This window comes from Triturus cristatus, chromosome 3_2 (assembly GCF_964204655.1).
Source record: "Triturus cristatus chromosome 3_2, aTriCri1.1, whole genome shotgun sequence".
Taxonomy (NCBI): Eukaryota; Metazoa; Chordata; class Amphibia; order Caudata; family Salamandridae; genus Triturus; species Triturus cristatus.
In genome coordinates, this window is record NC_140584.1 from 322,888,965 (window position 1) to 322,906,301 (window position 17,337).

The 17,337-nt window shown below is 49.7% G+C and overlaps 1 protein-coding gene across 1 annotated transcript in view; it reads left to right on the top strand.

The window, feature by feature from the left end:
- Positions 1-17,337, top strand: part of LOC146857283 (uromodulin-like) — a 237,967-nt gene that overhangs the window by 65,872 nt on the left and 154,758 nt on the right. The window lies entirely within an intron of this gene.

Consider the following 17,337-nt stretch of genomic DNA (forward strand, 5'->3'; position numbering starts at 1 on the left):
TAAAATGACAGTGTGTTTGTATTGTCCAAATTGAATAAGGCATTCGAACACTACTACTCTACGATGTCCAAAACAGTTCAAACCATTATATTTTCCGAATGTGCATAGTACCGCCAGGGGCACCCCTCTGTCCCCCAACCCCCAAAATTCATACCCAAATAACACACACACAGACTGTTGAGTTGGGTAAAATTGCTGCAGGTTTATTACATAATCCAATATGTAATGGGTGGGTTATCTTACGGGCGATCCAAGGGCAGGCAACCAACTGGGCCGCCTGCCCGCCTGATGAGCCGGGCAGCGCGGGAGCGAACCCCGCCGTTGCTGCCATCCAGGTGATTCTTTCTAAGATCACGTGCCGTTGGTACTTCTACTCATGCCCCCCCTCTCGGGGCAGAGCGTCGCATAGCAAACCCCCGGTTGTTCAGGCCCACAACTGCCCGCAGGACTAGTGGGGCGCCGACACGACTTCCGGGACCCTCCCCTGAGGCTCCTCGGTTTTGGCTCAGGCACCCCCTATGGTGCCGCGCAGAGGTACCCTTTGTACCGGCCTGCTTCCAGATCGCCCTGTAACTCCGCCTGCAACGAAAAAGGAAACATTACAACGCTCTGAAACCCCCCCACCCGACCCCTGCGCCGGGTAAGCGGTAGGGAGAGATGTGGCGTGGTGGGCGACAAAGAGGTCGCCAGGAGGGTGGGGGAAGGCTAAATAGCCTCCCCTTCCCAACAGGGGCCCGGAAGTGACGCGCTTGGACGTCACATCTGGCCCGCACGAGGAGAGGGGGACACCAGTCGGCGTCACCGCCCCCTCCCCTAGGGAGGGGGTGGGGAGGGGTGACCGGTGCCCCGACGGCACTAGGGCGCCGGCATTTACAATACGTATGAAGACACGTTTATGGGTCTGACAAGAGACAGCTTTAGCTCTCTGTCGAAGCAACAATTTTCACCGCTACACAACTCACAACATGCACATATGCTTACAGCAACTGAATTTGTGTCAACCCTCTTCAACCGTTGGTTTGGACGAACTCCATCAGGCCTTGGCTTATTGGTTTTGCTCTCCCTCACGTTTTGGAACCAGCCCAGGCAGATCGCGGATGGGTATCTAACCAAAGTAGTCCCTTTCCATCATTGATCCATGCGTTGACTGAGGAGAGCCTCAAGCAGGTAATGTAGCCCAGTGGGACTGGATTGTCTTTGACTGTGCCACATATTTCTTGCTATTTTAAACACTGGACTCATCAGCTAGTGTGTACATCACAGCAGAAATGTCAGAATTGATCACCAGTTTAAATTGTATAGTTTTCTTTCACATAGTTTCTTTTTCGTGTCAGAATGTGTATGCGGGCTTTGCAGAGAGCAAATCCAGTGTTCGGCTCATTCATTGCTTTTGGCATTTTTACTGTAAATATTCAATTTCTCTCAATTCTCTGTCTGAATGGCTTTGTGTCAAAATCAGCCTGGTTGTTTCCTTATTATCACAGTTCTGGTATGCTTTGTGTGACAAAGATGAACATTCTTGGTTAACTGCAACCTTTTGTTGGATAAAGTTTACACCATGTGTACATGTATGAGATCGCTTTGGTTCTAGGACAACTCGCCGCAAAAAACTCCCAGGTGAGTTTCCTGTAGTGAGTATGCAGCTCCATTGGTCCATCTCCTTCCCTACCCCTTTTACCTGTTTTAGGTTTTGCCTGCACAGCGCTTGCTCTGAGTTTGCTAAGTCTTGTGCATTAAAAAAATCTTAAAAAGGACTTACATCCTGCCCTTACTTTCCATTTGTTTGTTTGCTTTTCAATCTGTTTTTCTTTTTTAGGTTGGTTGCAGCATGCTATTTCCTATTGCGTTCGTCTTTATCTTTGTGTGTATTCTTATCAGTGGAGCTTGGACCAATTACACCATTTAAACTTTTTCTCCTCCTTTTATGGCCCTACATCTTTCTTTGTGATCAAGCGTGTTTGGTGACTGCATGTCTATTTTTTCTGGCACTCCCCCTGTCCTCCTCTAGCTCAAGCTGTACCGTGCCCTCACAAGACTGCATTGAAGTTTGTAAAAGGCAGTTAGTAATAGCCGCATATCGAGTGATTCTGCAGCTTAGATTTTCCTCATCACCACATAAATCCGCTTTGAGAAGAGATTTCTAGAAGGTAAGCACGTCTCTGTGTATGCACTGCTGCCTGCCCTCCTTCTATGTCTCTCCCTCCCACCTCTCTGCCTAGCATTTCCTTCTATGCTGTGATTGGTTTTGCTCTGAAATTAATGATCTTCGCTGGTTTTTAATGTCATTCTTTATTGTCTTGATCTACCCATTTTAAGGGGCATATTATCAAAACAGGCGATAAAATTTTCGCCGCTTCAGCGGCAGAAAACTGTTGCTTAAACGGCGATAATGGTCTTGATAATATGCTCTATGGAATTCCAATTGAAGCCCGTGTTAGATGTGAAGGGCATCTAACCTGAGCTTCAATTGGAATTCCATAGAGCATATTATCAAGCCCATTATCGCCATTTTAGCGGCAGTATTCTGCCGCCAAAGCGGCGATAATTTTATCGCCTGTCTTGATAATATGCCCCTTAATCCTTTATAAAAGGTGTGCTCTCCTACTTAGAAATGCTTTCTCTACGTCGAGGGGCGCATAGTTTTCAACGGCAACTTAATGTGTAGTTTTTAAAACATTCAAATTTAGCCAAGGAGGAGAGGTGTATTGTGTGTCAGGTCTCCCCATCTTCATTGGATGCATGAATGAACGAATGAATGAATGGCAAGACTTCCTTTGTGCAGCACCGCAGCTGAAGGACTAAACTCCTCATTCCAAGTGTAGCATGAATCCAGATTTAGAAGCAAACTCCAGTCTATGCCCTAATCTGTATTACTTCTCCAATGCAAAATGCACATCCAGCTGGGCATTGTCCGCAACATTTTTATCGCATAAAAAGCGGGTCAAATCTTAGAGGTAAATAGCCCAAATGTGCACCTCGGAGTCTGGTAAAAGCTTCACAGTTAGCATATTAGCCCCCTATTGATGCTCTGATACTCTGCAACCTGCTAAACACTGCACTCTATGCTATGGCAAACTGTGGGTGTGCAATTACTGCAACACTCAGAGATTATGGACTATAGCTGTGTAGGCAGTGCTTTAATGTTGCAGGACACAGCCATATCAATATGTAGCATCTAGCATCTAGCACCACACTATAAAGTATATACATTTGAACCACATAATAGTATGTAAGAAAGAGCATTCAGAAAGTGATCCTACACATTACAGATAGCCCACTTGAGGGTCAAAACCTGATTCATCTAAGGATTCAATTCTTGCCAAAGGGTGCTAAGTCTTGTCTGTCTGAAACAACTGACAATAACAATAAACAACAACAAATAATGATCAAACTGGATCTATGGAACATAAAGCAACAGAATCCAAACAATTGGATATTCAGTCATCATCAGTAATACTTTATTCGGCCAAACAGGCCATAAAAGACACAGAAAAAATACAATGTTGTGCAACAGACTAAAACAGCATCATTATGAAAGAAAAGACCACAGTTCTATATAATCAAAAATTTCGATTTTAATAACCTTGGTGTTAGAAAGGCTAGTTTGTATTAAAGACACAGAGGCGAGTATTATGCAGTTTTTTTCTTGCTGTTTATTAATAGCAGCCAATCAAAAAATAAACAATACTCATAAACATCTAAGAGAAAACTACAAAGATGACCTCACAATAGAAACTCCAATAGGACATCGAGTTAGCCAAATAATTATACTGACTGAAAATAGCAAATCCACTTTTCTTGAAGCGAGTTAGTCCAAGTGAGGAAAGGAAACAAAGAATAACACTGTAGTAAAAGAAATAAAAACAGTCAAAAAATACACCAGGCATAAGAACATCGAACAAGGCAAAGTCTCATGGGAGTAGATGAACAATCTGAATTTTAATACAAGACCGGGGTCTCATATTATGCTTTTTCAAAGCAATGCAACAACAGAATCAGATACATGAGTAATAGGTTTACAATAAAAGGTTTTGAATGTATTAATGTTTGACCAATCTGCAGATTTGAGGATGTCATGCAAACCTGCACTGGCCCAGAAGGCATGAGAAGCCATAGCTCCTCTGGCTGAAGGGGCACCAAAGGAAGAAATATCAATCCCAGCCAAGGACATGATCCATTTACCCCAATGGGCTAAACAGGGGGAAGAAACCGGCTTAAGGGATTTCTGATAAGAAATCAATAACTGAGAAGAAGAGGAGGACCTCAGATGTACAGTTTGTTAAAGGTATGATTTTAGACAACTTACAACACATAGTTTAGGTTTAGAAGGGAAAAAGGGATAATGAACCGTGGATGAATTAGTTTTGGTACATCTATGAACCTGAAAAGTAACACCATGCAGAGGATATTGAAAAGAAGACACATCCCAAACTGTAACATCTGAAACATGTTTCAGAGATATTAAACATAATAACAGTTAATTTTGCAGATAACTGTTTGAGAGAGAGAAACATATTGTCTTGCCATACAACAAACAAATTCAATACCAAATTGACATCCCATAATGTTCTGTACTTAGGTAGAGGAGAATTTACATAATGTATTCCCTTTAACAGTCAACAACCCAAAGTGTGTTCTCCGATGGGTCCTCCATCAACTCGGAGATGCTCAGCAGAAATGGCGGACCTATAGGTGTTGATAGTGCTCTATGCTTTTCCTTGGGAAGCAAGAGAGGCTAAAAAATTGACCATAAGAGTTACATCCGGCAAAACAGGATCTGAATTCCTGTCCACACGCCAGCTATTCCAGGCCAACCAGGCTAATTTCTAGAGTCTGGACATGCAAGGGGCCCAAGATTGTTGGATAAAAAGTATCGCTTCTTGCGAAATTCCTGGGATCCCAGGAAGACCTGAATTCCTCCAAGCGATGAGAAAGAGGGATCCCTGAAGGTTTGTATTGTATGGAACGCCCTGGGGATTGAGCAAAAGACTGTGAAAATGAGGAAGCCAAACTGGGAGTTCCGATAAGAATTCTAATACAGTCGGAAACCAAGGTTGGGTCGGCCAAAAGGGAGTTATTAGGACCAGAGAAGAGTGTTGTCTGCCAGCTTGAGCCAGAACTCGAGCAATTAGAAGGAAGGGAGGAAGGCATAGAGAAGCGAAGGAGGCCAATATTGGAGAGAGGCTTCTGTTGCAAGGGCTTGGGGATCTGGTCTCCAGCTGAAAAAGACAGGAAGTTGGGAGTTGAGACGGGAAGCAAAAAGATCTATTGACATGGTGCCGAAGATTGAAGTAAGATGACTGAACACTGAAGGATGCAGATTCTAATCTCTTGTGCAGATGTCTGGAGTACCAATCTGCTACGAAATTCAAATTGCCTGCAAGATAAACAGCTTTGAGTGATATTTGACGTTGAAGACAATATTCCCAAAGACATTTAGCGAGATCCACTAAAATCTTGGACTTTGTTCCACCAAGATGGTCTATGTATCGGACCGCTGTCAGATTGTCCATGCGTAAAAGAATCGCACATTTTCCCCTTTCTTTTGTAAAGGACTGGATGGCAAACAAGCCTGCAAGCATCTCTAAACTGTTGTTATGACTCCAGAGGAGACCATGTACCTCCAGTCGAGAATTGACCACATCTTGCACCCCATCCCTTCCGACTTGCATCAGATTCTAAGTCATGACCTGGGGTGGCAGAGCAAATCACTCTCCTGTTCCAAGCCTCTGTGTGTGTGTCATCCACTAGAGGAGTTCTTCTTTGGACTCCATATCTAAAGAAAGGGGGGTCTGAATAGGCGAGACCCCTGCGAAGATGACGGGTCTTTAATCTCTGAAGGGCACGATAGTGAAGAGGACCCGAAAAGATTGCTTGAATTGAGGAAGCAAAAAGGCCTACCAAACGGGCTAACGATCTGAGAGAAAAATGAAAGAGAGAGAAAGAGCATGCCGAATCTCTTTTTTGATAATATTCACCTTTTGAGGAGGTAAATGCAGAACAGAGAGAGAGGTATCTATCAGAAAACCTAGAAACTTGAGTTGATGGGAAGGAATCAATTCTGATTTGGACCATTGATAGGAAAACCGAGTCGAAGAAGCAAGTCCTGACAAAACTGTAAATGAGTATCAAAATTTCCTTGACTTGAACCATGATCAAGAAGTCATCAAGATAGACAATGAGTCTGGTACCTTGCGTTCTGATGAAAGCTCCACTGGTTTGAGAATCTTGGTGGAACACCAAGGGGCTGAAGAAAGACCGATGGGGGGAGTTTTGACGTGGAAAAGCAAAGTTTCCAATTGGAAATTTTCTGTGAGAAAGATGAATCAGAACAGAGAGGTAGGCATCCTGAAGATCTCGTCTGACCATCCAATCGTCTTGAAGAAGGATTTCTCTGAGATAGAGAATGGTCTCCATTTTGAAATGATGATAGACCACGAAATTGTTGAAGACCTTTAAATTTAAGACAATGCAAATCTTTTTGTTTTTCTTTTGTATTAAAAAAATAGAGCTGAGAAACCTGATGGATTGAAATCTGTTTGTTCTATGGCCTGTTTGGTTAACAGAGACGTGGTCTCGTCTTGTATTTGGAGTGATTGCTGTTGGGAAAAAAGAAGAGGAAGGAGACAATGGGATTGCAGCAGGTGTTCCTAGAGCTTTATATCCTTGCACCGACTGAATCACCCAGGGATCTGAAGTTAGAGATGCCCAAGTGTTTAGACAACTTGCTAATCAGCCTCGTAAGAGAGGAAGGCCAGAATTTGAGGGTCTTATCTGAATATTGGTCTCCTTCATTCTTGTATTCTCTGGAACGGAAGCTTCTGGAGCGGTTGCGATAAAACTGGGGTTTGTACCCACTGTTGGCGTCAACCTGGGATTGGTGGTCAAAGGAGCCTCTCGTGAGGGATTGACCGCTTGTGTTGTAATGGCCAGCAAAGCGGCTCCTGCCATTGCCGGCCTCTGTGAAAACCAGAGGAGAGAAGATCTTCTTTAATGAGAGTTGGGCTTTGTCCATTGTGGCAAAAGTGGAAACATATTTTCCTAATTCTTTTATTTAAAAAAGTCCCCGACTAATAGGCCATTAGCCCGAGGACCTTCTTTTTTAGGTGGCCAGACTGCTAAGTTTGGCTCAATCTTCAGAAGTAGGCTTTTCCTTCGCTCCTGTGAGATATGTGCGTTGGCATTGCCAAATACATATAGCTCTTTGAGCCCAGTTGGATAAGGTTTCTGGATCCACATGTGTGCCCTCAATCTTAGCTTCGTCAGATAAATCCAAAATCCTGGTGAGAGGACCCACCAAATCCAAAACATGATCCTGACAATTGGACCAGGCCCTGTCAATGCCATTCTTAGAGTCCTTGCCATATTTAGTGAAAAACATCAACATATTGGGGTCAATATTAGGAGTGGAAGTGACATTATTGGGCAGGGAAGGACGACGGCATTCAGATTTAAAAAATTTGCGAGAAGAGTTATCAAGAGCGTAGCGAAGGTAAAAAGAAACATAATCAGCCACATGCTCTGAAGGAAACCACTAGGTAAATTTGGGATGGTGAATGAGGGAGGGGTCAAACATGGGTTTACCAGGAAAATCAATTAATCATCAGACACTGGAAGAGCAACACCACCGTCAGAAGGACAAAGTTTACGCCTTTTCTCCTGAGGCCCACAAGATGAAGGATCAGGAAATCCATCTAAAGTATCCTTGATGTCATCATTGTCATCGTCATCAGTGTCTTTGGGGTGAGAAACAATTAATGGAGAGGAAGGGAGCCCCGAAAAAGAAACCTCTTGGGTGGGAGGACCAGTGATAAGTGAAACGCCTTTTTGAGCGTCACCAGGGGTGGCTGCACGTTTCTTACCTTTTTAACAGAGGGTCGCCTCTGCTGTTACAAGCGAGAATCACTGGCTCACATCCTGCTATGCTGTCCTGCCCTGTTGCCAGCTCGCCGAACCTACCTAAGGCCCATTCTCCTTCAACTAGGCACGCGGACGGCAAACGATGCCATTCAACAGTTATATTTGCTGGACACAGTGACGCATGTGGCCAATTTTGCTACGTTCATCTATCACGCCCGCCAAGCTCTTACGGACAGGTCAACCTTGCCACCCTGTGGGAAATATCTGGATGAGAGACCCACGCAGTCTGGCCCCCACTGAAAGTTTGCTTTGGCGCATCTAAAGGACTAATACTAATTGCATGTTATAAAACAAAAACACCAAATGGTGGTTTTTAAGAATTGTATACATATTATTCTATTTTAACTATCTCTTTTATATTGATCGTTCTTTTTGTATTGGTTTTTACTAATCACACAAATAAAAGTGTCATTGTCATTATCATTGTCATTGTTACGTTTTTAAGAAGGTGTTTCAGAGAAAGAAAGCATTTTTGACAGGGATTATTTTATGGATTTAGACACATCCAATATGGTAACGCAACAGCTTGTTGCACAGAATCTTTAACAAATGATTTTAAATGATCCTTAAATGCCTGTGAGTCTTCTTCCTCAGTGTGAGAAGCTTGCTTGGTATATGGTGTACACTTATGTAAGTGGACAGTCTGCACCAGTCCAGACAACCCTTATGGTGATTTTAGTGGTCTTAGACAACCTTAGAAAGTTCTCTAATTGGTAGCTGTGGAGAGCAGCCTTCAGGCTTAGTACAGAAGGAGTGTAAAGCAGCTTGTTGTACCAGAACATAATCTTATTGATATAGATTAAGTGAAAAAGAAGCACAAAGTGTATTTATAAAAGTATGTATTTATTATAAGAAACTCATTAACACATACACATATCTCCTAGCCGGGGTTCTACACAATGCACACAATACTTTAAAACAGAAACAGATAAGAAGCACGAAATACACAGTGGTCACCAGGGGGAGACCAAACCATATACTAAAATACTGGTATGCGAACCACGACTCTAGTCAAGACTATACCCAGAAGACATAGAAGTGCCAGGAACTCAATGTAGCCATGAGCCCCACAAAGGCCGTGTGCAGTGTGGGAGCAAGACCGCAGGATCAATGCAAGTCAATAGGTAAGTAGCTGTTGCAATTTTAAAGAAGAAGGACCCTTTCTAGTGGGCACTGAAGAAACCTCCTGGAAGACAGAAGGGTGGAGAGCCACCCCACCTGTGGATAACCTAGGAACCAGGATACCTACACTAAGGAAGCCGGGTGCATAGGTGTGAAGTGGCATCAGAAACCACCGTTTATCTCAATGAAGGACTTCAGGAAGATGCCGCAGCTGGGGAATGTGAAAGTGTCCAGTGGAACCCAAAGGTGGATTCAAGTTTAGAAGTACCTGCAAGCAGAGGGGACAGAGTCTCTGCCACTCAGGAGTGACCAGGAAGCACGGGGGCCGAATGCCTACCGATGTCGAGTGTTGCAGGAGAGCTCATGGTGACCTTGAAACTGCAGCTGTACGGACCAGGTGATGCTTTATTTTTTTTTTTTTGTTTTTTTTTTTTGGAAAAAGTTTTTATTGAACAATAATTCGGTTACAAGTATGGGCCTACAACCACCCGGGCCGGCCGCTAGGTACATAAGGAAATATACACATATCAAGGCTGCAATCCGTTCCCAGGGCACTGCCCCGCAGTGGCTCAAGATAGTCCTCGAAGAACAGCAAGCGTCAGTCCAACAATAACAGAAACAAAAAGAAAAACAATAAAAACAAAAGGCGAGTTACGAGGGATACCAGTGCGGTTCAGGCTCCCCCCGGGAAACTCCAGTCAGAACATTTGAGCAATCCGCTAAAGAGAGGAGTACCGGGAGGCCGGGAACGGAGGGGGGGGGGGAAGGGGGTCAAGGGAGATGAACGTCCATATGTGGTTGTTACAAAAAGCGCTAGGAGCCGTCAAGGGTCAGGGGGACATGGCGATATCAGTGTCTACCAGGGGGGGCGTACAGATGCCTCCGCGATACGCATTCCATTGACCCCAAATTCTACCCCATGCCCCCGGCTTGCCACGGGCCACATACACTGTCTTCTCCCGAAACATACACCAGTCCATATTCTCCTTCCATACTGACACGGTGGGCGGCCGTTGAGCGCCCCAAAGTTGCGCTATATCCCTCTTGGCAATCATGTTCCCTAGGGCCGCCCATCGAGTCTGAGCCGCGTTGTAGTCATTGGGCTCCCACACATTCAGGACACAGCGACGCACCTCCGGCAGCAGCACAACCCCGGTGACCTGTCCCATAACCGTGTGGACCCGGCGCCAGTAGTCCGCCACCTCGCGACACTCCCAAAGGATATGAAGAAAGGTGGCGCTGAGCCCGCAGCCTCGTTTACAGAGTCCGTCGTCGGAGAATCCCATCGCGACCAAGCGCGGACCCGTGACATACACCCGGTGGAGAATCTTGAGCTGTACCAACCGGAGACGAGCCGGAATGGCAACCTCCTTGGGGGACGACAGTGCAGACTGCCAGTCTTCGTCGTCCAATTCAACCCCATCCCCAGTCCAAGCCCCCCGAAGGCGCACCAGGAGATCCGCCCGGTGATTAATCAATTTTTTATAAATTAAAGAAATAGTACTATCAGGGACATGTCCGTCAAGTACGCGGTCCTCGAGGGGCGAGGAAACAGGGATCTTGGTCCCCTCCCCGAAGACCGAGAGCAGGGCGTGTCGAACCTGGGTGTAGCGGAAGAACTCCCTGTCGGTCAGCTCGTATTCGGCCTGGAGCACCGCGAAAGTCTTGACCGCGCCCTTGTGCCACAGGTCTCCCACTTTGCTGATACCAATCGTGTCCCACTGGTCAAACCCCTTGGTGGTCCACAAGCTGCCCAGGCGGTCGGAGGCAAACAAGGGAGTAGCACATGTCATTCGCTCACTCCAGCCCGTGGCCGCAGTGGCAGCCCTCCAGGTCCGCACAGCAATCTTAGTAGGACCCGTAAGGGTCCGGTCAGCCAGGCGGGAATAAAGTGCCCTGTTGTAGTTCCCGCCGGGAAGCAGGAACTTGTCCATCTCATACGCCGGATTCAAGCCGGGCGCATACGTGGCGTGGTTAATGGCAGATAGCTGCGAGGCCCAATAGTACCTGCGAATGTCAGGAAGCGCGATGCCCCCGTCATACCAGGGGAGAGTGAGCTTGGCAAGAGCAATACGCGCCCGGCCGTTCCACACCAGTCTCCTCTGCAGGCTCTCCACCTCCCGAAAGTAGGCCACTGGGATAACGTCAAAGGAGTTCTGGAGTGCATAGAGGAACCTGGGAAGGGACATCATTTTAAACAGCGCGGCCCGACCCAGCGGGGACAGGGGCAGCCTGCACCACCGGGCCGTGTCCTCCCGCAGCCGCCGAAGTGGACGCAGAAGATTCTGCTCGTAGCGAGCCACCGGGTCCAGCGAAACGTATATCCCCAGGTACTTAAAGCCGCTCAGAGATATTTGAATCGGGAGCCGAGGCGGCAGGAGAGGAGGACCACCAGCGATGGGATAAACGCAGGATTTAGACCAATTGATCGTGAGACCCGAATTGTTCCCAAAGGAGGACAGAACGTCAAAGAGGACGTTGAGTGACTGCCGCGGTGAGGTGAGGTACAGGAGAATGTCGTCCGCATACAGCGAGACCCGATCTTCAAAGCCCGGGCCCCACCGGATCCCTCTAAGCGAGGGCTCCCAACGGAGCCAGGCAGCGAGTGGCTCCAGGGCGAGAGCGAAAAGCAACGGGGACAACGGGCACCCCTGCCTCGTGCCCCTGCCAAGGGCAAAGGGCCGAGAGACCCGCCCATTCACCACCACTTGAGCCATGGGTCCCGTGTAAAGGAGCCTCACCCAGCCAATAAATCCCTCTCCAAAGCCGAATTTATCCAAGACGGCCCAGAGGAATGGCCACTCAATAGTGTCAAATGCCATCGTGGCATCCAAAGAAACCAGCACGGCCGGTTCGGAGAGAAACTCCGCCCTGGCGAGGACCCCGTGCAGACGCCGCAAGTTAAGAGCGGTGTTGCGGTGCGGGATAAAGCCGCATTGGTCCGGATGAATAAGGTCGCACACTACACTCAACAATCGATTGGCCAGGACTTTCGCCAGGATTTTAGGCTCCGCATTGAGCAGTGAAATAGGCCGGTAAGAGGTACAGCGGTCACGAGGCTTGCCCTCCTTGGGAATAACGACTATAGTGGCCAAGCGCTGGTCGGCAGGAAGGGAACCCGCCGCAAGAGAGTCGCGGAACATGCGGCCGAGGAAGGGCGCAAGCTTATCAGGACGCAATTTGTATAGTTCAATGGGCAGACCGTTAGGACCCATAGCCTTGCCCGAGCGAAGGGAACGAATCGCGGTCGCTATTTCATCCGACGATAAGGGGGCGTCCAACCGCTCCCGGTCCACAACGGACAGGCCGGGCAGAGCAATATCTCTCAGTAGGAGGCGAGAGTCATCCTCGTCCCTGTCAGTCACCGGGGAGTACACCGCCCGGAGGTGATCAGCGAAGCATTCCACAATCTCATCCGGCTCAGTCACACACACACCATCCGCAGCACGCAACTCGGGGACCACACGATTCACTCTCTCTTTTTTGTCCAGCCACGCAATCAACTTACCCGCCTTGTCCCCCGCGTCATACAGTCGGCCCTGCCGCTCCCTATACATAGTTTTGGCCGCGTCAGTGACCAGGGACCTATATTCGAACTGTTTCAGGCTAAGGGCATGTAGTCCGTCCGGTGTAACATTCGCCTCCAGGGCCGACTCCAGCCCCGAGATGTCAGTCTCCAGCTTTACCACCGCCTCGCTCCTAACCTTCTTGGCCACCACTATCTGGGCGAGGGCGTGTCCGCGTAGCACAGTTTTAAAGGCTTCCCAAAGGGACAACGCAGACGACACCGACCCCTCGTTTTCACTGAAGTATTGGTCCATGGCCTTAACCAGGCTGTCACGAGTCACAGGGTCCCGCAGGTACCAGGGGTTAATGGGAGCTATCCGACCTGCGGACCGCGACCCGGTGTCAAAGAGAAGCCACAGCGGAGAATGGTCGGAGATACCACGCGCCAGGTGTCTGACCTCTCGAATCCGACCAGTCTGCGCCGCAGGCATTAGAAAGTAGTCTAACCTGGAGAGACTCCCATGCGCCCCCGAATGAAAGGTGAACTGACACTGGGTCGGATGCAATAGTCTCCAACTATCCACCAAGCCAAAGGTCTCCAACATCCCACCCAGCCATGACTGGGCAGCGGGGAGGGTCCTTGGTGGGTGACGATCCAGTTCACCCGAAACCACAGAATTAAAGTCCCCGCCCATGAGCAGGAGGCCGTCCGGAAGGTCAAGCAGCATTCGACCCAAGTCAGTGAAGGTGGAGTTCTGGAGGCCCGGGGGGACGTAGACTGAAACCAGGGTAAGGGGCTGCCCCTCCCACCTCCCAGTCAAACACACATAGCGCCCCCTGTCATCCGAGACTATCCTCGTGATCTCCACCGGAAGGGAGGTTCGCAGGAGAATGCCCACCCCCCTGGAGCCAGTTGTGAAACCAGAATGGGCTACGAGGCGGTATCCCCCCCTGTTCATCGCATGGCAGACATTGCCGACCAAATGCGTCTCCTGGAGAAACACCACATCAGGAGTCAAACGACGCAAATATTGCAGTACAACACCCCGCTTAATACGGTCCCCCAACCCATTGACGTTCCATGACATAAGCCTCAACCCGTCTCCCCCCATCCCATCCAATAGCTCAAGAGGCCCCCAGCCCGCAGCACCGCTCCCAAATATGGATAAAAATCAATACCTCGCCTTGTAAACAAAAAACACACAACTAAACAACCCCTCTTCCCCCCCAACCCCACCCCAAGTCCAACGCCCCCCACCCTGCACCCCTGCGGGCCAAAGACCCCCCCAACTTGCAGTGTGCCTGTCGCCCCATTAACCCCATTCTACAAAAAGACCCCGGAGGAGGAAAGGGACCCGTACCCGCCCGCACCCCTCACGGGTCCTGGTTAAGCACAGTATGCAAAAGAAGTAAGACCCAACTGTACAGTGCCAAGCCGCAAAAAGTAAGGACCAAAGGTCGGTCTAAGGGGACCCGTCACCTGCGGTGCCCCCAGAGGGCCCGGGCCGGCCACCCCCGTCCGGCAGCGAGTCCAGCCAGTCACTTGCGGCCACAGGAGAGTCAAAAAAGGCTGTCCGCTCTCCATGCTCCACTCGAAGTTTCGCCGGGTAGATCATTGAGTACTTCAGGCCTAGCTCGCGGAGACGGCGCTTCACCCCTTGGAATCCCATCCGCTGTTTCTGGACCAGTTGCGTGAAGTCCGGATAAAAATTGATGGTCGAGTTCTCGTAGCGGACCGGGCCACGGGTCCGTGAAGCCTGCAGAATAGCATCGCGGTCCCTGTAGTGGAACAGTTTAGCCACGATAGGCCTCGGGGGGGCCCCCGGCCGCGGCCGGCCGCCCGGAACTCGATGGGCCCGCTCCACAGCGAAGAATTTGCTTAGGCCAACCGGGGACAGCTGTTGCAGGATAAGTTCCTCGACCACGAGGTCCACCGGGCGGCTGTCGGAGGACTCCGGTACCCCACTGATGCGGATATTGTTGCGTCGGGCCCGTCCCTCGAAGTCCTCAAGCCGCCGGGCCATATGGTCGTTGACCACTCTAATGTCCCCAAGCGCGGCCCGCAGATCCGACACCTCCGCACCCAGGGTGGAGGTCCGTGCATCAAGGGCCTGGACCTTCTCGTTGGTTTTAGAGAGGTCGGCCCGAATCAGGGTGACATCGATCGCGACAGTGTCGATCTTACGGGCCAGGGCCTCATATTGCGTCGCGATAGTTTCCCTGATGCCCTCGATGGCGCCCATAATGTCCTGCAGGGAAGGTTCCGCAGCGACGGTCGTGCCTCCCCCTGCAGCGTCCGGGGAGAGGCCAGCAGCGCCAGGGGACCTCCTGCCCTGGGTATAGCGGTCCATATTGTTGCTCTGGACCGCTCCCCCGCGCAGTGAAGCCTTGGTCTTGCGCCCCTCCGGACCCCCTTTGCCCGCCATGTGAGCGCAGTCACTCAATGGGACCTCCGATCAAGGGGTGCGCGGGTGCCAGCAAAAGGACCACAAACCGTCGGTGTAGGGGCCGGAGGCGTCAGACCCGCCAGTAGCAGATGAAAGCAAACCTCGGGCAGAGGCCCGGGAGGCACCTCGCCACCTTGAGCACGCACGCTAGCTGATCTCCTGAAGGCCAAAACCGAAACCGAAAGTGCTGAATCGGTAACTGGCACCGCGCTGAGGCCGCTGTTGTTCAATTGCAGCCCGGCCCCACGGGTCACCTTCACCCCGGCCACCTCCGTCGGGTGGGTCCCAAAAGTTCCGGCGACGATAACTCAGGATTCCCAGGTCCGATTAGAGTTTTGAAAAGAGATATATGATCAGCTGGTCTTCATCTCCCAGATTCCATACACCAAATCAGGATAGTCTCAGGATATATTCCGAGGAGCAGAAAGGGTCCGGGGAGCCCTGTGCTCACGCGACCATCTTGGATGCGCGCTAGGCTCCTCCCCTTCCAGGTGATGCTTTAAAAGACAAAGAGCCATGCACACTCTGTCCTGTGTCGGATGTTGAGAGTTGAAGGGTCGGTGTCTGTCAGGAGCACCAACAAGCCTTGGCAACTGGAACCAAAGAAGAAAGTGAAGAAGGTACTGTGTCTGGACCAGCAAGGTCCAGGCACCTCACCACAAGCAGGGAAGTCAGGGCAGACCCCGAGCAATCAGGGGAGCCTGCAGAATTCAAAGATGACCCTCAAGATGACCCACAGGCCGGAAGCACTAGAGTCGCGAGAGGCCCTCGAACAGCTCACCAAAGATGCAAGCCCACGATGCAAGGGATGTGGAGAGGATGAAGATCTTGGTTGCTGGAAATACTTGAGGTTGGGGCTACTTGTATACCGAAGATCTTGGTGGAAGAAAGCCAACAAGCCTTTGTAAATGCAAGTCGACGCGATGCACAAAGGTTCGGTTCCTGCAGCTCCAACAAGGGATACTGGCCTCAAGCTTGGTGAGAGGATAGGGCAGACCTCGCGGGATGTGAAGAACCAAATCCTGTGTTGCTGAGCCTTCCAAGATCCGTGGGAGCCCAGGATCAGCAGACCGGTCAGCTTAGTTGGGGTGCCTGCAGATGCAGGGAAGTGACTCCTTCACTTCAAGGGAGATTCCTGCAGGTGTCTTGGATGACCACAGGCCTTGGAAGAATCCTGTATGGATCACAGGCATGGACATTGCAGCAGACGAGCAGGGCAATGAGATCAGGACCAGCAGGAGTCTTCCCAGATGCAGCCTGGATGCCCAGAGTGAAGTCCAGAGTGCCCAGACGGTCGAAGTAGAAGTGGTATCTCGAAAGGAATCTTGTCCCACGATGAATCAATGGACCCACCCTCAGGTAAGCCCTTAAATACCCTAAGGAAAGGGTTGGGACGATTCAGGATTCCCTCCCAGGGGAGAGGTCGGATAGTGGGGAGGATACTCCCATCCTTTGTCCAGTTTTGTGACAGAGCTGGACCTAATGGCTTCCTAAGCTGGTTTGAACTGGACTATGCAAGGAGGGCACGAAATGTGCCTTCAAGCAGACTGAGTGGCACTAACAAGCGCTCCCACCCGGCCCCAATACACTAAACCCTATCTGGGAGGTGGTCACACCTCCCTGTGACTGTATACCTATTGTTCTGCCTTCCCCTGCTTGAGCTTGGCTTAGCAGCAGGAGGGGAGAATTGTGTCTCTGGTCTGCAGCATCCATGTTGTGCTGTCCGGGTCTAGAAGATTGGTACCGGGAGCACTGAGGGCCTCCCGAAGTAGATTTACAGTGCATGGAATCATACCTCCCACACCATTTATGGTGTGGAGGTATGATTCAAACATGTTTGATACCTAACATGATAGGGTTCGTTACAGCCAGTTTAGAGATGGTCATCGCGTAATGACACATGGCCACTCTATGTATCGTAGTGGCTGATGCACTAACAGCCCGGGAGAATGGACTCCGAAGGCTGTAGGGGTGATTGTGCTCATGCAGGGGCACCCTCACACTTAAAACAAAGCACCCTGCCTTCAGGATTGAAAGGCCTTCTTTGGGGGTGACTTTTAGGTTTTAAGTACAGTGACCTTAGATATAGGTAAACCTATATCTTTCATAAGTGGTGCTAGCACCAGCTTACACGGGCTGCAATGGCAAGCCTGTAGTTACAGTTTGGTTGTCCCTCATGGGTGGCATAATGCATGCTTTAGCCCATGGCGACCCCTGGTGTACTTATGCCCTGGGTACCTCAGTACCATATACTAGGGACTGACAAGGGTAAACCAGTGTCCAATCTGGGATGTACCTAAGTACTTACCGCACCAATTTAGGGGAGAAAACACAGAGACTG